A 24697-nucleotide genomic window follows, 5' to 3' on the forward strand; every position below is an offset into this window, starting at 1 on the left:
TTAAATATGTTTTGGATGACAGAGGCATTGTTATGTCCAATAATGCTCCAGATGCTGACAGTATTCAGGCGGTAATTTACAAGATGAGGTCAAAACGTAGACACATTGATCACATATACTGTAACTGCTGCAGATCAAAAATGATTCCAATTGTGTCAGGTCAGTTTACTCAACTGCCTGTGACTGCCATTTGAGCTCTATTGGACAAACAACAGACAGAAGAAGGCCTTGGAGTACAATCGCTTCCATGATGTGTGAAGAATGACCTCAGTTCAGAAAGTCCTACTTTTATGTAGCATGTGTGGAGGGCAATTAGTCCAAAAAAAAGAATTTTCAAAGTAAATGTAGTGAACATAATTATGACTTATGCAAAATTTGCTAAACAAGTCAAAACAACAGTTTGCAGGTTTGGAATTATTGATGGTCCGAATGGAATTGGACTGCTAAACCTGGATTTTAAGCAGGGCTACTGAGTATGTTGCAGTTGTAAATAAATAAATGAAATGAATGCAGTTTTCTTTTTTGGGAAAGTTGTCAGCTCTTCTTCCGTCTCACCACTGGCCCCTTTCCCCTGCCAGTCTCAGTCCCTCTGTCCAGCCAGGTAACAAATGTCCCACAGACCGTACCGCTTAGTGGCCCGGTGGTGGGGCACCATTGCTGTTATGCGTAGAAACAACAAAACACTCTACTTTGAAGCCATGGACTGTATGGTAACACTGGAATCTTACAACAATGAATGCAAGTCAGTTTACTTCAGTCATCTTCTTTCATGTTTGTCTTCTCTGAACAGAAGGGCTGCAAAAAGAAAACAAAGACTCAGGGCCTGAAAACCACCATAGTTAAAAGGGCATCTTAGGTAGATTCTCTAACATTTGGGAGGACGTGATCAAGTTTGAAGTGATGGAATTGGAAGTGTTTGTGGAAGTGACAAAGAACCATCAAGAATTCACACCAGAAAGACAGTTACCAGAGACCAGAGACACCAGTACTGCTTGTCATCTTACACTGAAATAACAGATCGTACGTGAATGCGGTTACAAGGAATTTTGTCATTGGTGATATGGCATGACTCCTTCTTGTGACTGGCTCCAAGTAAGCCCTTATATTATTCAGAAGTTCCAATAGAATAGACAGTATCCCTGTCAGAAAGAGTTTCAACGCCCATCCCGGGCCAGGTGGGGAACATTGAGTCCGTGGACTCAATGTTCCCCACCTGCATTGCTGAGGCGGCTGATCGGAGCTGTGGCCGTAAGGTGGTCGGTGCCTGTCGTGGCGGCAATCCTCAAACCCGATGCCGTCAAGCTGAAGAAGGAGTCCTATCGGGCCTTTTTGGCCTGTGGGACTCCGGAGGCAGCTGACAGGTACTGGCAGGCCAAGCGGAATGCAACTTCGGCGGTCGCTGAGGCAAAAACTCGGACATGGGAGGAGTTTGATGAGGCCATGGAAAATGACTTTTGGACGGCTTTGAGGAAATTCTGGTCCACCAGCCGACATCTCAGGAGAGGAAAGCAGTGCACCATCAACACTGTGTATATTGGAGATGGGGTGCTGTTGACCTCGCCTAGGGACGTCGTGAATCGGTGGGGAGAAGACCTCCTCACTTGAGAAGACCTCCTCACTTCCACCATCCTTTGAGGAAGCAGAGTCCATGGAGGCCCACCCACCCCGAACTGCAGCTGAAGCGTTAAGGGGGTTGGGTTCAAATGCCTCCTGGATGCCTCTTTAGGGGGGTGTTCCGGGCATGTCCCACCGGTGGGAGGACGGCGGGGGACGACCCAGGACACGTCTGGCCTGGGAACGCCTTGGGATCCAGCCGGATGAGCTGGTTGAAGTGGCTGGGGAGAGGGAAGTCTGGGCTTCCCTCCTAAAGCTCCTGCCCTTGCAACCCTATCCCCCGGATAAGAGGTAGTAAATGGATGGATAGATGGATAGACAGTATGCCTTACCATTTTTGTTTCTGGCATTTCAAAAACATTTACATAAGCGGAAAAATTTGCACCACTACCTCTCATTTTTCCTGTACAATGCTTGAATAGACACGCCATTTAAAAACACAAAATCAGTCACCACAATTCACATTCAACTTGCATGTTAAGATCATCTACAGTGAGACCTCGCAGTTCAAACGTCTCGGAACTCGTATAAATCGGACTTCGACCAAAAAATCTGAGTAAAAAATGCTTCTGAGTTTGACCTCATTCTCGGAGTTTGAACACCCAAGCAAAGCTGAGCGTACCTTGATCGGATAGCCGACTGAAGCCGAGCGATCCCGAAGGCTCACGTTGCGTTAGTGGAGACGAAGCGCTGCCCATTTCCAGTCAGAATGGATGAATACTCCCGGAGGTGCTCGGTACATTCGCGAGTGCATTTTTGATTTTTCCACAACAATTTTCTTCGACATGGGCCCAAAGAAAAACAGCAGTGCACGTGGCAGCAAAGAAAAAAACATATAGTGCTACGAACCATAGTGGATTTAGGAAAAAGATTATCGCACCCCGTTGTAGCTTCCGTGAATTAGCTGTTCAACAATGTGCCTGACGTTAAACAGCGCACATAGGCCCCTTATAGTCTAACAATATGCCCGATGTAAAATACACTAACTCAGCACTGAACTAAAGCATGTATTAACACAGCCTTTTTCATCCACTGATGCCATCACATCACAACAAAAAAGGTAAGGTATTTTGTATTGTTTAAATAATGTACAGGGTGTACATTTTATTTTACATGAATAGAAATTAAAATAGGAATTTTCTGTTTTTGGAGCTTGAGAACGGATTAATTGCATTTACATTATTTCCTATGGGAAATTTTTTTTTAGAGATTGAACAATTCGGACTTTGAACACTTTACAGGAACGTATTGTGTTGAAACGCCGAGGTACCACTGTATTTGCATCTCCTCCCCCCAGAGCGTGCAAAATTAATTGCATGGCAATTTGGCGGAACTTGGCTGCGCCCAGTTTGTAAATCAACTTCCACATATTCGCATGTTAATCAAGTTTGTGCCCATTTTTGTATGGGTAAACCTTTAATAAATCTGAGAGGGAAAAGACCCTTTCAACAGAAAGAAACTCAGGCTGCGCGTATATCTACTTGGACTGTTTGGGTTTATTAAAATAAGATGCAGAGTATCGTGGGATGTGTTTGCTTGGGTGGTTATTATTATCTGTATAATGGTTGATATTGTTAGTGCAGCAACATTCACACAGTTAAATTGATCTGATTGGCGCCTCTGCAAGCAGGCCAGCTAATAACAGCGTAAGAAAAAAGCTCTGGGGAGAGGAGATTTGGAATATGGGCCCCTTCACTCCGATGCTTTAGCGCAGTCCTGCTCGGCTTGGCAATAAATTGCTTTGGTAATCAGCTTTTTTTCAAAAGCTTATTTACAGCTTATTTTGCGTTTATTGCAGTCACCAATGAAATATAAAATTGGACTTCATTAATTTTCTTTCTTTGGTGCAAATAGAAGGTGAGCACATTTCTATGTGGTGACGATCTCGAAAGGACATGTATTGTTTAACAGATTTTTTTATATCTCTGTTTCCTTGCTGCCAATTTGTGGCTCATGGCATCTTGTGATTTTATAGTCTGTGTATTGAGGTCATACGGACAATGAAACCAAACGGTACCAGTCTTTTGTAATTTAAGCAAACTCTCTTCTGTCCTGAACGATAAGAAAATGGTCAGGAATTGGAAAACAAGTCTCCATTTTCATAAAGTTATAACTATGTAGCACAAGGTATTGGAATTAATGATTTGTAATTGGATTGCGCAGGTGTTCTTAATTAAATTGCTTGGAATGGTGTTTGAAAAATATCCAAATATAGAGATCCAGATCCATTAGATTTAAAGGTTTTGTTATGGGGCTGGAATAATTACAATTTAGTACGGGAGGTTTATTGACTGAATTGGGGTGTTGGACCTTGGTAGGGTTTTGTGCTCAACTGAGTGCAATTATATTTTAAAGTTCATAAAATTAGCCAAGCAATGAACCAGTTTGCTCAAAACTTGCCTCAAACAATCCAATACTTGCCTTATGTCCGCTGGTGGATAAAATGAGCACAATAACAATTGGCATATTGTGCTGTAAGATCCACAATTTCTGACTCTCATTGGCCCTCGGTTGGTTATGTTATTTGTAGATTTGCTTTTACATATTTACTAATATATATTTTTTTAAACACACAAAAAAACATGGGAATTCATATTTAATAAATCCTATAGAAGGTAACATAGTGGAAAATCCTTCATTTGTCATTGTACTTTTTTCATGTGCAATATACATAATGTCTGCCATGATCTAATTATCTAATGCACTTGATGAAGTAATGGTTCAATTCAAGGGGAAAATCTCACCTAAAACTCGAAAGGCCAGCAAAAGCTCACAAAAGCAGTTCAAAAAGTGGCACATGCAGTACAAAGTGCTTTTCTGTCCGACGTTGACATTCGTCAAGGACCAGTGGAACCAAAAAAGGAAAGGTCTGTTGCTGCACTTCAAGACTCTGTTATCAAATTGACTCTTCCTGGAGAAAAGATCAAATAAAAGGCAATGGAAAAGACATTCCAAAATATATAACACGACAAGCATACAGTATCTTTTTATTTATTTATTATTATTATTATTATTTACATTTTCTCAAATGAGCACGTGAAGACTTCAGTTTTGTTTTTTTTAATCTGTCCATAATTCCTTGGGTCACAGAATACAGGCCAATGTTGAACACTGCCTTTGACACCTTTTTCTTTCGAATGATACATGTTTTGTACAAAAGTAGCTTGACGGATAGTCAGAAGGCAAACGGTCACAAACTATAAAGCAAAAACTTGTGCTAACCATTGAATTGCATTTTGATGCCATTTGCTGCCTCGTTTGAGTATTTCGAAGCCTTTTAGGTCATTATTGTGAACAAAAGAGCACAAAATGTGCATTGACGTCACAATACTTGTTACGGCATGGATGTGACACATTTCAATTATCTTTCTATTTTTACCTTCACCACGTGGATATCGGCAACTGCATTATCAATATCTGGATTGACAAACACAATACACTTGAATGGTTATAACGATGTCATTTTTCCAGGCAAAATGACGTTGCAGATATCTGAAATGACGATTGCGAAATGGGAGGAATGTGACAGAAATATAACTGAAATAAGGTCATTGCAACACATATCTAGTGGAGCTGTTAAATGTTAAAAGGCTTTTCTGTAAAGTGCTTTCTGTGCGGTTCTAAAGTCTTACATCACTCTCCATGAACAAGAACGTTTGCTAACAGGCAACAAGCTGAAACAATGTATACGAATACAGAACTTTAGTGAGATAATTGTATTTTCCGTCTTTGTTAGAAAACATGCAGAATCGAACAATTGATGCCGAGTTGCCTGCAAACAAACAGATGTAGAAATACTGGGAACTTTTTGGCAGTGGTCTGCTTCAACCGAGTATTGTTCAAGTTCCTTTTTGTAAGTGCATGCTCTTTTCCACATTTTCTTTGGGCCCTTGAGTGAAACAAACTGATGTGTCTCAGGCTTTAATGAGAATGGATGTACTCAGTGTACTGTATGCTCAGCCAATCTAATGCAGAAAAAATATATATACTTGGAAAAGCTTAGTTCAAATGAAGTACATTAGAGTGGCTCCACACATTCACACCAAGCAATTATTCTGGTGGCAAATTATCTCTGTTGCTCTGATATACTTTTTGCTTGCAAGTGAAGGCTGCCTCATATATGATGAATTAATTGCGGCAGCCTGCCATCTGTGTTTTAACAAATTCAATAGCTCACAAAGTGGGATGCTCTGTTTGATGTGAACCTTTGTCTTTATATTTTTACCTTGATGAAGCACAATACTATACAGCACGTCCTCCAGCCATCCATTTCAAAGTCTCTTTTAATTTGGGACCAAAGGATACAAAGGCATTTGGGTTACCTTCAAATGTTGCCCATTTCCAGTAGTCAAGGGGGTCTCACACGCTCTGTCTCTCTCTCTCTCTCTCTCTCTCTGTCTCTCTCTCTCTCTCTCTCTCTCTCTCTCTCTCTCTCTCTCTCGCTCTCTCTCTTGCTCTCTCTCTTGCTCTCTCTCTCTGTCTCTCTCTCTTCAAATGTTGCCCATTTCCAGTAGTCAAAGGGGTCTCACTCTCTCTCTCTCTCTCTCTCTGTCTGTCTCTGTCTGTCTGTCTGTCTGTCTGTCTCTCTCTCTCTCTCTCTCTCTCTCTCTCTCTCTCTCTCTCTCACTCTCTCTCACTCTCTCTCCCTTCAAATGTTGCCCATTTCCAGTAGTCAAAGGGGTCTCACACTCTCTGTCTCTGTCTCTCTCTCTCTGTCTGTCAGTCTGTCTCCCTCTTTTTCTCTCTCTCTCTCTCTCTCTTCTCTTTCTCTCTCTCTCACTCTCTCTCCCTTCAAATGTTGCCCATTTCCAGTAGTCAAGGGGGTCTCACACTCTCTGTCTCTCTCTGTCTCTCTCTGTCTCTCTCTTTCTCTCTCTTTCACTCTCTTTCTCTCTCTTTCTCTCTCTCTCTCTCTCGCTCACGCTCATGCTCTCTCACTCTCTCTCTCTCTCTCTCTCCCTTCAAATGTTGCCCATTTCCAGTAGTCAAGGGGGTCTCACTCTCTCTCTCTCTCTCTCTCTCTCTCTCTCTCTCTCTCTCTCTCTCTCTCTCTCTCTCTCTCTCTCTCTCTCTCTCTCTCTCTCACTCTTTCTCTTTTTCTCTCTGTCTCTCTCTTTCTCTCTCTTTCACTCTTTTTCTCTCTCTCTCACTCACACTCTCTCGCTCTCTCTCTCTCTTTCCCTTCAAATGTTGCCCATTTCCAGTAGTCAAGGGGGTCTCACACTCTCTCTCTCTCTCTCTTTCTGTCTCCCTCTCTCTCTCTCTCTCTTTCTCGTCTCTCTCTCTCTCATTTTTTCTCTTTCACACAAGGCTGGGCCAGTAAGCAAGCATTAAGCTTTCAGATAAAAATTGATTCCAGTAATTTCTCACCTGAGATCCATCACAGTGAAAGGCTTTAAAAGGTCACACGTGTAATAAGTTCCTATGGCCGCGGTCCTTCAAATAATAGGCCTTTAGTCTGCCATGGAAGGCTGGTATATAGAAATAATGGAGTAGTCTGTGGACCATTCATTTCATTGCCGTGACTCTGTGACAGTGCAAGGCCTGCTGGGCTCAAGGAGGTTGTTCGGGATTCTTTGTGCCGGCGGGAAAATGGTTTGTCTCTCCAAGTTTGCAACGGCGCGGCGGACCAGACGCTCTTCTGGCCTCCATCTCATAATGTCCACATCTCAAATTGGAAAGTGGAAAGAACACGACATGACAGAAATGGATGCCTGAAAGCAGTGATTAAATTAAAAGCCTTCTTGGTATTTTACATTAACTTGTAGTTCAGACTTGGAAGGCATCAAGGATTTATATCTGTATCTAACAGGAAGGAGACAGTTGAGTGGCAAAAAGGTTTGACTGTTGTGGCTGCACATTTACACTTAAGTAGCTATGACGTCCACCTTCAGTTAATTCTACGGAAGCACAGAACTGCCAATGTGGAGTAAAGCATTTTGACTGAGCTATGTCGTTCCAACATCCAGCAAAGACGTTTGAACGAACTGATAAAGTCGTTCAAATGTACTGAAAAGTTGTTCAAACATATCGATAAAATGTAGGCCAGAGCAAACAGAGCATTTTTTTTTCTCATAATGCCATTGCCTGCTTCAATATGGGGAAAACATTTTTTTAGCATTTGGCCTACATTTTACCAATATGTTCGGATGACTTTACCAATATATTCGAATAACTTTATCAATACGTTTGAATGACTTAAGACATTCAAACGATTTAATCAAGACGTTAGAATGACTTTGCAGTCCGTTTGAACAACTTTACTCATTCACTCCCAGCCATTGATTTTGCATGGAAGGCCCACAGAATATTGTGTGCTATTGCTATAAAATCATGGAACCTACCAAAAGAAAGATTAGAGTATATTCTTTCATCAGGAAAAAAAAGTATATTTCTATCTGTTTCCGTTTTCCAGCAATTAGCATTAGAATATAGCTAAGTTTCCTCATTATTCACAAATCTGTTTAGAACTGGGGGGAAATCAGCTTGTTTGCAACATGGCCCTGGTTGATCTCGTATACTCTGCTGCCACCCGCTGGCCGTTTTTGTAATAGCCTTCATAATGTCATTAATGCCGCTGGTTACGCCCCTCACTGATGTGCACAAACACGATTCTCAAACACTGCCATTCATAATGGCATGCCATTATGAAAAGTGAATAGTCATGATAAATTGTCACACAAAAAACACATATCTAGCGTCAACAAAATAACAGCACTTGCAATGTCTCGCATTAAAATTGTAAATGAACCGACATTAGCCAGAACAGCTACATTGATTTATAGTGTTATTATAAAATGAAATGCTACCGGTTTCAACTTTTATTTTTAGGAATGTACAATCAATTAAAAATCTGTAACAGACGATGCACAATTAACATACACGTCCAACAAAAATAATGCTAATTCTGTGTCGTTTCCAAGTCCTTTCAAGTGCCTGACGTTACTTTGCTAATCTTATGCTTAGTTTTCCCAGAAGTGAATGTTCCACCAGAAATTTTGCAACGTTCCTAACACCCAAGGTAACAGGTATGCGTGAGACCACTGTAGTGTGCCTGCTATGAATGTATCCACAAATGCACATCAAATGATATAACACGTAGTTAGTCACACCGTCTGTGGTTGCTTGTTTTTCCTCAGGCGCAGTGGTTTCTTAAAAATCAAGTTATAGGTACGAGATGGGGCCTGAGGCGACGAGTTTTTCAAACTTGCCTATTATTGGAGCACATTTAGAACAAGAGAATGCAATTTCTTTCGAAATTGCGTGTGAATACTTAAAAGCTGAAGCTGAGCTGAAATGTTATGGAACTAATTGAATTGCTGATAAAAATGGGAGACTTGAAAATTAATTAATCGCTTTGAATCAATGTAATAATGTGCAGAATTTGGGGAGAAGAGGGAATTTTGACAATGTGGAAAATAATTGCCCAGATGTCCTGAATACAGTGAATATGGTGAAGTTGGAAAGAACCGTTGGAGAAATGTGAAAAGAATAAATTGGCAGCAATAATAATGATGTTTTTTTATGTTGAATAACATCCAGCATGTGTAAATGCTCTCCAGCATCACAATGACTACATCTGACATTCTTTTTTTTTTTTTTTGGGGGGGGGGGGGTCATGTGTGTACAATCATAAAAGACTTTGCAACGTCTTCTCATATCCTACTTCAAGAAGCTGACAGTCGTCTAATTAATACGTAAAATGTCTTAGATTCAGCCCTAATACATGATGAAACAAAGTAATTCATTTTGCTGAGCATTTGAAATATAATCTCTTCATATTGCATTTCTATGAGACCTCATCTTATACGTACGTCATCTTTTGAGGCAACCACAACCCTCCTTTATCTCTTTCACCAACTCTCGTGCCGCTCATTCCTTCTCCTGCTATCTACACATCAATGTGTTCTTCGCTATTTGAACAAGAAAGGCGCCAGCTTCCGTCAGAATGCGTGTCACCGAGATGAACAGCTTTATATAATCACTTCATCAGTGATAAAGTAGATGTAATTATCTATCTCGGTGTTTAAATGGAGTCAAGTCCATTTGTTTTGTTTCACAACAAGCAGGAAGTGTCCTGCCGTGATCTTTCGCACTTTGTTCAAGCAATGTGTCATTTCGTTTTGTCACGACAGTCATGACGGAACGTTTACCGGGCCCAGACCTTAAATTGATGCAATCCCATCATCTTACATCATCCTCTGCGAACCGGGAAGTGGCCTGCAAACATCAACTGACAAACCAGCATAAACAATGTGCGCAAACTTGGGTTGGAGCATTTTCTTTTCCTCTTGCCATTCAAATTACAATGGGCTGCTTCCTCTAACGCAGAATTTAAAGTGTGCCTGTGATGATCAAAAGAAGAAATATACCGGTATATAGTTTATCAAGAAAAATTGCATTTACATTCCACACGCATTTTTTTGTTACACTGGTTGTGATAAAGCAAGCTAATAGCTACTAAGCTAATGACAGCTACTGCTCGCAGCCATATTCACTGGCGAGAAGGACCGCAACCATTCGACCGTTTAAACATGGCATTTTTTGATTAATCTGAGTCTTTTCACAACTCTCCAATTAATACTCACAGAAGGTCCATCAATCCGTGACTGGCAGTGCCCATTTGCTGACGCGCAAAATCCACCCGTTTTTATCCATCTCAACGGGCGGCCATTTTGCCACTTCCTATCAACTGAAAATTACATCACAATGCCTAAGGACTCAAGCAGGCTATTGACCAATCACGTTGTGGTTTAACCTAAGGCTTTTCACAATGTTGCTACAACTCCTTACCTATTTTACTCAAACATCCCTCACCGTGTTGCAGCTTTTTGTAGGTCCAAAAAACGAAAATGCTTTTTAAAAAACGAAAACTAAATGAAACGCCATTTTATGTTTACAAAACTAACCAACTAATTATAGTGAAAATGTAATTTGTTTTAGTCTTTGGTAATTAATTTAATGCATGGGCCTTTGCGGATTATTTTGAATGTGATTTTAAGTATATATATATATATATATATATATATATATATATATATATATATATATATATATATTTCACATTTAAAATAATCCGCAAAGGCCCATGCCAATAGAAAAGCAACTTCAGTTGATGCCTCTCCTAGGCGACAATTTTGCGTGCTTGACTTTTGGCTCCAATGTAATTGCTTGCCTGCTTTTTCATTTGACTCAGCCGAAATGCAACGCTAGGTAAGAAATGTGTTACTTTTTGAATTTTACCATGGTGTTTATTAAATCTTGAGCACAAGTAATACACATTTAAATAACTAAAACAAATAAAAACGAACTGAACCACCCTGAAAACTAATTAAAACAAACTAAATTAACAAAGAAAAGAAAAACTCAAACCGAAATAAAAACCAACTAAAATGAAAATCCCAAAACTATAATAACCCTGCTGCTTGCCCGCCCACTTAAAATGGATGTTTGACTTCTCTAGCCGTCAATGGCAGTGACTGAGTGTTAATAGTTTAGTGACATTACACTGTGTTGCTGTTAATGATACAGACAGATACTTTAATTCGGGAATTGATTTTATAGCATAAAGATCTGTTTTCGTAGGTATCGATATTTGAATATGACTTGACCAGGAAACATTTGCACGTCACAATTAGACTGCATTAGAGGTAGTAAATGGACTGCATATCCCCTTTTTATCTCAAGCCTGCGCTGTTGCCACCCATCAGAGAAGCTCTTTACACACAACATGACAGATTTAGAAATATGACTTAAAGCAGAACAGATGGCTCTTAAAAGTAAAACACAGTAATTCAATCTGGCTAATGGGAGGAAAGCCACAAACGGCTCCATTCTCATTTCTTTGACTGAGAAACTCGCCTGAATTGCTTCTGGGGCTTTGATGCTCAACCTCTCCATGTTAGTGTGTCTTTGTGTTCCCCATGCATATTATAAGACATTTAAAAGGAAAACAGTGTATATTTACTGGGCATGTTTCGCCATGTGCACAGACAGGAGCTATTAGTGCCAAGACAGGGCGGGGAATGTATTGTAATTGATTGTTGCAGGAGCCATCAAGCCATCTCAAGAGCTCCATTTGGCGCCTTGAAGCTCAGTCAAAAGAAGGCTCTCAGCGCCGCACGTTCATTCGGACGTGCAGTTTGCTCAACGATTACCTTACACTCTGTTCTGCATTTGTTCTTCATAACGGGGAGGACGATCCATTTGCCGGCCATATGGGTATGCTCTTTGTCTCCATCAAGGGATGTCAGTTACAGGAAAATGAGATCCATAGTCCCCACATGTCGAAAAGTGGTCATAAAAAATGATGCCGTTAAATGCTGTGTTTTTGCAAAGTTTGGCTGGCAAAAACGGATTTGGTTTGATTGGTTTGGGAAGTTCAGTAGGGGGAAAGTTTGAACATCATCCTTTCAAATTGTCGTCATTGTGTTATGAAGACACAAGACGGCGGAGTCTGGAGCTGATTGGATTTCACTCCCTTTCTGTATATTTATGTTCCCGTATCCAGTTACCGCTCGTTTCTGCTCGTAAGGTTTACCTAATTGCTCAGTAGATCAAGATGTGCCGTTCCACTTCATAAATAGTTCCACTCTACGTTGTACATTACACAATTGACTACTAAAATATTAGTGCCGATTACAGATAGCTCCAATATCCATCCTAATATCCATCCTCTATCTGTAGGCTATTGGATAAGGAGAAAATTGGTTGCATTGCGGGGACGCACGTAGTCAGCGTTTGGGAAGAGATGTATGAAGCTCACGGACCAAGCAAACAAACTTTCTGGCCTCATTGTTGACAGCTTTTATTAGCCTAATGCACTTTGTGATGTATAGCACAATAAGCCAGCCTATGTCTGTAGGGCCTTCCTCTTAATATTGGCTGACGAGTGGATCAGGCAAAATTATTGTAATGAGACCAAATTTCCATACAACGGAGAAATTGGGTTCATTACTCCAAGTTATGCTGGTGAATTCATCATGGGAAATTGATGCTTTTAAGTTTGCTTTTGGTTGCACCCGGATAAATGGTTGAACAAGAAACGGTGATGTTATGAAAAAGAGGATAAAAAGGGCTACTGCGGCTAACAAAAATGACATGCTTAACAGGACAGCACGTACGTTTTGAATAAACTGAAGGAAATAAAGAACATTGGATATTTGGTTACTATGGATTTTGACTCGCTCTATACCAATATTGCACATGAGGAGGGACTTGCAAATTATTTAGAAAAAAGATCTCCCGAACAACTGACACCTGCTGGATTTATCGTGGAACTAACAAAATGGACTTTATACAACAATGTTTTTCTGTTTCTCAACCAAATGTATACACAACGGAAAGGTACAGCAGTGGAAGTTTGCTTTGCACCCAATTATGCAAACCTATATTTGGGTTTTTGGGAAAATACATTTGTTTATTTCAATTCCAATATGTTTCTTGCTAAAATAGTATGGTGGGGACGCTATATAGATGACGTGCTGCTATTTTGGTCTGGATCAAAAGGAATTAACTCAATTTCACGGCTAATTAAAGAATACAAACATAAATCTTAATTTGAGTCTAGAATTTTCTTTGACAGAAATCACATTTCTAGATTAAAAAATCTATAAAGATGATAAAGAGCTTCATACTACAATCTATAGAAAATCTACTAACCGTAATACAATCTTGAGAGCTGCTAGTCACCACCCCCCATGGCTACTAAAAACATCCCTTATAGTCAATTTCAGCAACTGAGAAGAATATGTGATGATGACACTCATTTTGACCTTCATGCACAAGATATGGAAAAAAGATTCATAAGCAGAGGTTACAAAAGAGACGGCTCATTAGAAAGCTAGTAAAAAAAAACGAAGAAAGTAAAAATCAAGTGTATTTTCTAACACCATATACCTCAGAAGCCAACAAAAGTAAACATATAATGAAACAAAATTGGAGTATCCTTACAAGTGACAACTTACTTAGAGAAATACTTCCACATACTCCAACAATCAGCTTCCGGAAGGCCCCCCACCCTTAGCAATAAACTAGTCAAGAGCTATCTCCCCCTTCGCAAAAAAAGACTTGGCTCAGTAAAACAACGGGAATCTTTAAATGCGGCAACTGTATGCATTGTGACACCATAAAGACTACCAAGATTTTACAAATACATTAAATAAAAAATTACGATATAAATTAATTTATCAACTGTAACACTACGTATGTGGTCTATAAACTTGAATGCCCTTGTGGCCGTTTCTACATTGGTAGAACCAAGCGCAAGTTTAAATCCAGATTTGCCAAGCACAAACAAGCTATAAGAACTGGCACGACCAGCTGACTGTGTGTCCATCCCACTGTGAACATGTGGCTAACTTGTATATAAGCAGTTGTATAGATCCTTTTCAGCTCGCCCCGACAAAGGCCTACCAAGGCCGAAACGCTTTGACAATGTTTTAATCAACTGGCCATGTGGCAATAAAGGCTTTTTACTTGGAACACCTTTGAGTGCCTCAGTTTTCTCTCCTTTTTGAAAATGCTTTTGCGGATTCCTCCACTGAAGAGCACCAAAGAGAACATTTTGGGATAAATCCCAAAATATCCTAATACTAAAAAATATCCTCGCTCCTTTCAGTAAAACCCCGTTTCTCCCCCTGTGGCTGCCGCGCTCCTCTCATGACGTCGTCCAAACCGGCTGCTTCGTGCAACGCCCACGAAACATACAGATAGGATTTAAGCCGATTTTTAAAATGGACTCTAAATTTCACGGGCTGCTAGATCTCTGCGTTTCAATTCTTGAATAAACATTTGAAACAAAACAGGTCCTTGCCGCAAGAAATTGTGGAAGAGGAGGGGGTCAGAGAGGTTAGAGAAAAGAAGGAGGAGAAAAAAAAAAGCACCACAGGGGTCATGAACCCATGCCATGTTGTATAAGGGGTAAGCACACTATCCACTACACCATCCATTTATTTCAATTCATCAGCGCAGATTTTAAGACACTTTGGCATTACAAATGTGAAGAATAATTGATTGCTTTGAATTCATTTGGAATGAATGTTTATTGATAAAGGCTACTTTTGTCACTATCCCATGGAGGGGGGTCTTAGAGACAGTGGGCGTGCGCTTAGTCCGCAGAGGCGGTGCGGGGCCGCACGCAATGACGTCAAGCCGTGCCAACAGCTCGTTTTCTCAGGTTGGGAGGGGCTGGTGCTTGGAGAGCAGAATAACCTAGAATTTCTCATACAGGGGCAAATGGAGGAAAACGCAACTCTGGTCATGTTTTTGGTGAGGAATTAGCATTTTAACATTAAAGTCTATACACCCCTATTAAATGTTTTCTTCTTAGGGCATATCAGGAAAAGACAAGTAAAATATCTAGTTCTATCTATGTTCACATTGCAGCTCAATTCCGATTTTTTTCACAAGTATCTGATTTTTATTTTATTTTTTTGCATCACGGGCGCGTTGCGTTCACATTAGATCTCGCATTTGTTTTTGTCATGTGAACAGTACATAAAATGATTAGATTTCACAAAAAATCTGAATTGGGCATCACGCCCTGCAGTGTGAACGTAGCCGTAGGCGACTCGCATGCGCAAAGGGCACACGTCGAGTGACGTACACCCAAAACAACGTCACGTTGCAGTCTTCACGGAAGTAACCCGACTCGCAACGTTTTACCGCCAGCCAAGCCGCTGAGGCAAGCGACTTTTCTCAGTGTTATGTGCAAATTTAGCTGTGCCAACGCACGCTACAGATTGGTGGACTGGTGGACTCGTTTTTCGGACGTGTTAGGAGTGCGATTCATGTGTCTTGCCTGCATACATTATGCAAATTCACTGTGCGAACGCCCGCGCTCCTGGTTGGTGGACAGTTTTCACGCTCGCTCCCGGTTGGCTGTTGTCCTCGGCTTCCTCGTTTTGAATGTGCTGTTTATAAACAGCAACAGAAATGCGTCGGACTTATTTTTTCATCTCATGTCGCCAGAGTAGCGAGGTTGGAAGAGGTAATAGAAATATTTGGGGGAAATGAGGGGACACTCCTCATTTCATTGAGAAGTCAACCGAAGATGACGTCGCGTCATCGTCGTTGGTGTTGAACCGTCTGCAGAGCTGAATTTCTCCAAATGTCAACTTTATACTTCATGTTTCAAGTGTGAATAAATGAAAGACAAATAAAAATGTAACACTGTTACTCAAAACAGCTTTGTATATGTTCACATATTTTCAGTAGTCTCCCTTCCAAGCACTCAACTTGAAAAATAACAATGATTTCATGGGACGGCGATGTATCGTGTGTCTTAAAGTAAATTTCCAAATTCTAGTCTAAATAGATGAGCTGGTCATTTATACATTCCTTCCTCTTTCTGTTGTGTGTATGTTTGTTCCAACTATAGTCCTTGTGATTAGACTTTGTATCTGGTTGGAAAATGACATGGGCAAGCATGCACTGTTCCCAGACCGCTTCCAACAAACAATGACATCAGGCATATCCTGCCAGATCCCACACAACTGTTATGCAAGTCTTCATCAAACGTTTATTTGAATGTGTTCGTTATTTTAGAAAGTCACAATGTGGCCATGCTTAGTTGCGTGAATGAACTGAGTCTAGTCCAATCCGAATGGGGTGGAGCTGCATAATGCACATTTCAACATGTCTTTTATCCCTCCATAAAAAATGATTAAAACACATTTGTACAGTGGTACTTCAACAAATGAGTTTATATAATAATAATAGCAATAATAATAACACCCCTTTAGCAGTGGGGGGTGTTATAGGATGCATGTTCACAGTGTGGCCTTCAGGGATATGAATAAAGCATATGACTCTTGCGATCATCAAGGTTGCCAAACCCTGCTCAAGTGTCACTGAATCAACACCTCACTGTCACTGTACAACATGTTATTTCATTTGTGATTAAAAAAGGAAAGAAAAGTTGATGTTGCTAGTGAGAAAATTTGAGGAATAAGTGCAAATGAGCGCGGAAGGGCTGCGTAAAAGCAGATCGTGAGTATGGCGGCAATGGCTGTGCTCTCCAGCTGTCCACTGAGGACTGCTTCAGTGCATCCTTTAAATCAGCTGATTATGCTATCTATCAACACCAGCTGTCTGCGTCCAGTTAAACCTTTGTCAGTCCCTGCATGCAATGTTGCCTGCACTAACCCAAGTAATTGCACTTTTGTAATCCAACACCACAGCTTTATTTGCTTGCATTTCCCTTACGAAGACGAGCAATATTGTCCATTTTTGTCATCGTTTTTTTTTAGAAGTTGTGCACTTCGATAACCAAAATATTATTGTATAGTTCACAGTCGCATCAAGCTAAAAGAAGAAATTAGAATTATTATTTTTTTCGGCACCAAGGCAATAGCAGGATGCTGGCAGCTACAAAGATTCAATTATAAAAAGTACAGAAAATAATTAGAAAAAAATAATAGCACTTGAAAAAAAATTGCCCCTCCAGGAATTGTGCACAACAATAAATCCGTTAATTAGCTCATTAATATTCAATTGGGGTCAGTGGACTTAATGGAACCTTTTTCATGGGCCAAGGAAATGTTTAACACTCAGTTTCTCCTTTGCCTGTTTTCATTATCAAGTATGCGCAGGCAGGCCTTATCAGTGCACCAGATGGCGAGGAACAATGCAGCGCCATTATCGTCTTACAGCAGCGTGTGCGCCTTGTAGCCGCTGTGTGCCTGGGACAGTGAAGTATAGATACTGAGGCATTTAGTGTAATTGATATGTGCTATATATTGTATTGTTTAGCCCTGTTTGTTTGCTCTGCTTGTATTCAAGGCGAGAGGAGAGGCAAAGATTGATTTTCCCCGCAGCTATTTCTGCTCTCACCACAGGTCACAGATAACTTGTCAAGGCAGGTTTTGGGGGACGGAGTCAAATGCATCAAGGCTAAACTCTCCCGGGCGTCGGTGCGGGGAGTTTCATCTCTGCAAACGAACCTCTTGTTGCTTTTAGCTTGTGCTGCGAGACAGATGTTTTATTCAACAAGTGCGTGCGATGGAGGGATGTCCGAGCAAAGCCATCTTGAGTCTCTGCTCTGTTGGCTTCCTTGTACAAAAACAAATAGAAGACAGTGTTGGTCACAAACCATGCTGGTGTTGTTTGCCTTTGCTACGTTCATACGAAAGGTAGATAAATCCATCATGACGCCTATATGCTAACTTTTTTTTTCAAATGTCTCGTTTGGAGGCGACAGTAAATGTATACTATCAAATAAAGTATCTACAGCTAACTCCCATCTTGCACGAGTGCCCTGTTGCAAATAACCAATATTTGACACCGAGCCGAAAAGGCACACAATGGCTGAAAAGCACTTACATAAGGTAGAATCATAAAGTATCAATCACCCATGTTACATAAGCCGCTACGCAGTAGCACAAACATACCACCTTCAAATGAGGCTAATTAGCTAGCATACTCGCATAAACTGAACTGGTCACACATGGGCAAACAAGTGGCCATTAGCACTTCATAGCAACAGTAATAAGTCATTAAATTCACCGTACACGAGGGAAAAAAAAGGGGATTGATATTTTCTTGAAAAAAAGTTTTTCACATTAGAAATTGTAGTCAAACTCCTTGTAAAATTTACTTTGAATTTCTGAGGGCATCAACCTTTAGGCTTTTTCAAGTAAATATCAATTCCCTTTTTTCAGTGCATGGCATTTATATGAATAAAAAAAATGTAATAAAAAAATTCATTAAAAAATACATAAATAAATAAATGAATGAAAGCAGGGTCAATCATTTCTAAACTTTAGCCCCCAAATTACATAAATTTACCTGCTGAAATTCTTGTTTTGAAAAGATACACCAAGTCATTATTTTCCATATCACAAAAGCCTGACTTATATATTCACTGTGCATCTTTATGATTCCTCTCAAATTCAACCATGCTCCCTTTTTTCAAAAGCCTCATTATTTCTTTGATCAGTGAACATTTATCGCCACATGTTCCAGTTGTTCTTCTCTTCATTAGTGTCCTTTCAAATAAGCTCCCAAATATGATCAATCTCCACACCTTGTCTGGCATCACAAAACGTCTTTGGAATTTGACTCTATGCTATCTTAAAGATCTACAAGGCTATGCTTTAATAGACTTCTTGCATCAGCCTATCATCAACGACATAATCACTCAGGCACACCCAACTGTGCGGGAAATGACAGCGTCAAAGTTAGCCAAGCTTGGTTCGTAAGAGCGGGATGCCAAGGGGCTTTTGTTGGGACCTTGTGCTGAAGAACATGGACCACATGCCAGAAAGTCTTAAACCATTCTTTGAATTGAGGTAAATAAAGCAAAAATAAATAGATAATCCCTGACTGTCAAAGTGCAAATTGATGCCACTTGTTATCAAATGTTCCATAGGTTTTTATCAGCATTTTTCCATAACACTGGATTAATGGGCCTCCGTTTGTAAGATAAACCGTGACATCATTATTCCCCAACAACATGCTCCAACTCCACTAACAATCATTATATCTACAATAAATAATTGCTAACCTTTTGTAAGCCAACATGTTCATCTCAGCCTGGCTGGCTTTCGCAGGCAAAATGGAGGCTGTTTGTCTGTTTGAAGCAGCCGATTGGAAAGAGATAAGAGACGGTGCATTTGTTCTCAGCTGTATTTATTTTATTGACACCCCTCCACCTGCAAAAGGAGATTATTTGATATTATATGTTATCACCTGAAAGGAAGAACATTTTTCAACTCATTGGTGCAGAAAAACACATTGGCCGGACTCAATGACTGAGAGGAGATTTATTTCCTACATCTCTTAGACAACTAAGTGAAACTTAAGATGCAACAAAACAGAATTGAATTCACCTAGCTGGAACCATGTAAGCGTGCGGATTTAACAATGCCAGCCCTTCTAAACAAATAACTGAGGGGATTTTTTGTATGATTATTTTTTAGAAGGGACAGCAAACAGAGCAAAATGCCTGCAATTGAATGTGCTGAATGTGCCGTCCTGCAATGGAGCTGATCCCAAATCATGTGCTTAAAGGTTGCTGCTTGAGAGCCCAGGTGTCATGGATAATTCCCGCTCAGATAGCTCCTACGCTCACTATCTCACCCAATTCGCTCTCTGCTAGCTTAGCTTTACCTCTGTCTAACAGGGCCAGCTGCTTTCCAATTGATCCCCGAGCCGCTCCTCAAGACGCAAACTCCCAATCCCCCTCGGCGGGCCCAGTTTACAAACCTGTGGGCAATGGGAACACACCAGACTCCCCACTGAGGGGCAACTGGGATTTGAAAAAGTTAAACACTTCTCGAGCACAAAATTCCAGCCTGGGCAGCAGAGTGGGGATTTTGTCCTCATCCCAATCCTCACACTCATCTAATCAGAAGGTCAGCCCCATCATCATCATCATCATCAATGGCGCCTTCCACTCAGCTTTGTCACTGACGTCACACACTACTGTCGATATTTGTTGGTGCCATTCAATCATCATCATTCACATTTGGAGAGTTGCTGGAAGGGGTGAAGCACAATATGTCAGTTCAGCAGGGAGAGGGACAAAAGTATCATAATGCTCTGGAAGGAATTTGGTCAGACCCTATGTGCAATCGGAAACTGCGCAATTTAGAACCATGGCTCCCACTAAGTAAGGAAAAGGTGGAGTTTGAAGACTATCGTCAGACCGTTGTAGTGTTCAAGAGGTTTAATAGATTTGCATTAAAATAATGTATTTGTAATAAATAAAAAATAAATAAATAACACACAAAAACGGGCAGACCAAAAGTATTGATTTGTGAAAAGAATACAAATTGCACAATTGGACATGAGGGTTTTCTGTCGGACGATATGGACACACGCATGCTTAAAAAAGATAATAAAAAATGTTGATATTTGCAACACACATATGAGCACCATCTCTTTGGCAACGTTCAGCGCAATCAACTCAGTGATTGCCTTCCACTGGGCTCCTTTCTTGTCACGCAGAACAAAATTTGAAAAAGGTTTTCCTGATTTTGTTTGTTTCTTTGTTGGAATTAAACTCACTAGTTGTTTTGTTCTGTTTTTTTTTTTTTTTTTTTTAATAGTCCCTTGAGCATTAAGAAAAGTCGTTAATATAGTGACTGCTTTTGTAAACTCCCTATCGGATAACCAGGGTTTTTCCTGTGTACAAAATTCAGAGGCGGCCACCTCCACCTTATTTGCTTGCCACCTCCAGCCTGAGGGACTGATAATGAATGAATGCTTTAACATGATAGTCATATTCTTATTGGAACTATATTTTTTTATTATTGAAACATGGAATTATTATACCTTGCCTGTTAAAAAATTAAAGTGAGTCAGTTGAATTTACAGAATACATACACGTTATGGCGCATGGTCAGGATTAGGGACGTTCCATATCACTTTTTTTCAGACCGATACGCAACTCTTGAGTAGTCACCGCTACTAAAACCAAATACCGATACCACTAATAAATAACATTCCCCACCCTTAAATGACAGATGATTTAAAAGAAAGACCTTTAGGCCTATTTTTCCTTAAAATTGCATAAAGTTAATGGCAACTTTGTATTCATATAATTTCTAATGTCTTGTCCCTAATCGTAAAACAGATGGTGTTGGTCACTGCCGTGAATACCGCTACCTTAAAATAAGACTGGTATTGGCACCGATACCGATACCTGGTATCGGTAGTCACCCATCATAGTCAGGATGATTGCACCCCTGCCTCAATTTGAGCCAGAAAAAAACCCTGATTACTATCCGTTATGTGATCTGTGCATGGAAGCAGCTAGTTCCTTTCACCCCTGTAAGGCTTCCCTGGACCCCAAAAGTTTGAGAATCTAATATACAAAGGTTGGCTGAACAATTTGGAGTTTTGAAATTGGAACTAAAGACTTTCAGTTACTGTTGATAAGTCCGACAAGCTTTCATTATGACGCCTCCACTGTCTGCGCTCCCTGGAGAAATATTATCCAATTTTTGGAAGAACTAACTTTCCGACAGAAGCAGCCGGAAGGGTGTTCAGCATGCCTTTGAAGCATACATCCACCATATCAAAGTGACACAAGAAAAGTGCGTTACGCAAATAAAGCATACAGATTACAGAGCAAATGTGAATGAGAAGCAACATTGTTCCTGCCTATTAATTAATACAACCATATAAACCTCTTCCAGTCATCATTAAGATGCTAAGTGTCGATTTAAAAAAAAAAAAAAAACTTACATATATTTCAGAAGTGTGTATCTAACTGGTAGACCTTTCCATTAATCAATACTCAAGAAGTAGCTCTCGAGCAGTGGTTCTCAACCGCAGTCCTCGAGTACCCCTATCCAGCCTGTTTTCTATGTCTCCCCAACCAACACAGCTGAGGATCGCTATCAGGTTTCATGCAGAGCTTGCTGATTAGCTGATCGTTTGAAACACCTGTGTTGCTTGTGGGAGACATGGAAAACAGGCTGCACTGCACTAAAGGAAATGAAAGAAGAAGAACAAATGTGATGCTCCTCCGTTGCCATTCGTTCCTTGAAGTGCGAAATGCATCTTGGGATATTTTCTCAGCCAAGCCTTCACAAAGCAACAACCGGCGGATCGTTGGTTTAACCTAGCAAAGAAAAAGGACATCCGGGAATTCCTTGTGGTCTTGGCTTATGTATATTTCTGATTGGAACAGTACTTGGGCCGCCATTGATGACGTCTCACAAAAAAGGACGTAAGTAAGCTTTTTAACCCATGTATGTTGTACAAACACATTTTGAAACATAGTAGTACAAATTGATTGAAAGCTAGTCACATGGTAAAGCTGCGATGAATTACGGAAATACACCAGCGTGATATGCGAGCTTGGGAAGTACGTTCTTGAGACCGGGCTTACCAAGACCCGACTCGGTGCGTCACAAGAACGTACTCTGCCTTCTTTACTTTACTTTAATTCTTTTTCAATATTCGAGACCAAGGCTACTTAGTAATTCAGTCTCCATGTTTAAAGGAAGGGAATGTGCCTTAAATTATACGTTTAGGAATTTCATTATTATAAAAAAGTAAATAGAACGTTGTCTTTATTTATTTTATAAAACACTTTTGCCTATTAAAAAAGAAAAACATTCAACTCAAAATGTCAAACTTAGCTGTTTAGATCATAGGAACGCAACTTTAAGCCATTAATACCTTATTTTACACATGAACCATGTAAAAAGAAGAATATTTCTGCCTCATATTGCACTTAAAAGTTGTGTTCCTAAATCCTAATTGGCTATAGTAGACATTTTGAATTGATTTTTGATAGATACACACATACATATACTCTATTTAGATAGCAACCAAATCGACTCAGTTTTAGAGTAAACTAAGATTTACACTAGAAAGAGAGTAAAATTTTAAAAAATAAAATAAAATAAACACACTCAAGGGTTAAGGAACAAACTCACGACCTTCAGCTTGGGAGACTGCCACACTACCACCTAAGCTATGCCCCTCTTACTGTTTGCTTTTCTCCAAGAGACCAAAGACATCTTTTTTTTTTGTCTCTGAGGATTCCATGCAATCATGGAATCACCTGCAGCTGACATGAGCTATATACTAGCAGAACGTAGGAGCTGAGTGGCTCAAGGAGTAGATTGGCTGTCTCCCAAGAAAGTCGTGAGTTTGTTCCTCCACCCTTGAGTCACTTTTATTTTTATTTTTTTACAATTCTTTATTTTACTCTCTTCCAAGTGTAAATAATACTCTAAAACTGAGTCTATTTGGTCCCACTCTAAATAAATTCAAATTTACTCAACAGAATTTACTATGTGTACATTTCCAGAGGTATGTTGAGTTTGTAAGTTCCAATTTACCTTAAATTAAGCGCTTAAGAGATATTTATTTCAGTAATATAACTTTGTAAAAATGTTCTTGTTAAACTTATTTTTATATTGATACAAACTTTTATGCACATTTCGATATATACAATCGCTCACAATATGATTCTACACAACTGTTAACTACTGTCCAACCACAATAGGAATATTGTTTCAGATGTAGTTGCATCAATTGCAAGCACTGCCCACTTAGAGTTGAACAATGAAATACTTTTTGTAGTTGAGCCAAAGTTGATTAAGTGATGACGTTACTTATAAAAAAAAAATCTGTGATTTTCAACCTTTTTTGTGGCATGTTTTGCTAATCTAATCCCTATTCGACTAATCAGTTCAAACCCTACTTTCCACAGAATGCAAAGGTAGCCGTGTGACTTGAGTTTGTGCATCATCATGCTCTCAGAAGGTAAAAAAAAAAAAGAAGAAGAATGGAAAAGAGACGAGATTCATTAGCATCCTCGCTTAATGAATCTTGCGATTTTCCCGGTACCCAAATGCAAGCAGCTAACAGCGCCCATCCCTGACCCTCGGCCCTTTATCTGTTCATTCCGGCAACACAACCCGGAGCGGGGCTATTTAAGGTCGTATGGGCTCAACAAAAAGCGCGGCGTGTTTACAAGCACAAGACAAGCACATTACGCCCAAACAATGCAACACTGCCTCCAATCCCGTGCTCCCTTTCACTCACTACACGGCACCCCCTCAGGGTTAGCAGACCTTCCTTCATGTTCAAAGATTATCTGTTAATCCAAAATGTGCAGGAGCATGAGACGACAACAGAGGGCGGGGGAGGGAGAGATGCGTGGCTTTATTTGTTTGTTGGCTCTCTTATTAATCCATTGGAACGCCATGGATGCATTTTGCCCTCCTTTCTGGGCACGTGTAAGTGCTTTCGAGCCATTAAATGAAAGATGAATTCTTCAATGGATAGCATGTAAAAGTATTAATTGTAAAGACCATTATTTGGTGTCCATGAGGCTGAATCAGCTTAGCCACTCCATTCCGCCATTTGCATACAAAATGCTTTATTTTGGCAATCAATGAAAGTGCTCCACTGTATGTGCGGCTTATCACATGCTTGCAGGAAATGGATTCCTTCGCCATCTCGTTAAATTCTGTTGATGCAGAACAATTTGAAACATGGCACAGGCGGCAATGACATTTAAAGATGCCTCGGCTTAATTATATTTTGCAAACATTTGGGGATGTTTGTCCTCTGGGATAAAGTGGCACCACTACAAAGTTAACTTGTTAATAAT

The sequence above is a fragment of the Leptonotus elevatus genome, chromosome 3 (genome assembly GCF_054856555.1).
Source record: "Leptonotus elevatus isolate MCC_2025b chromosome 3, RoL_Lele_1.0, whole genome shotgun sequence".
Classification (NCBI taxonomy): Eukaryota; Metazoa; Chordata; class Actinopteri; order Syngnathiformes; family Syngnathidae; genus Leptonotus; species Leptonotus elevatus.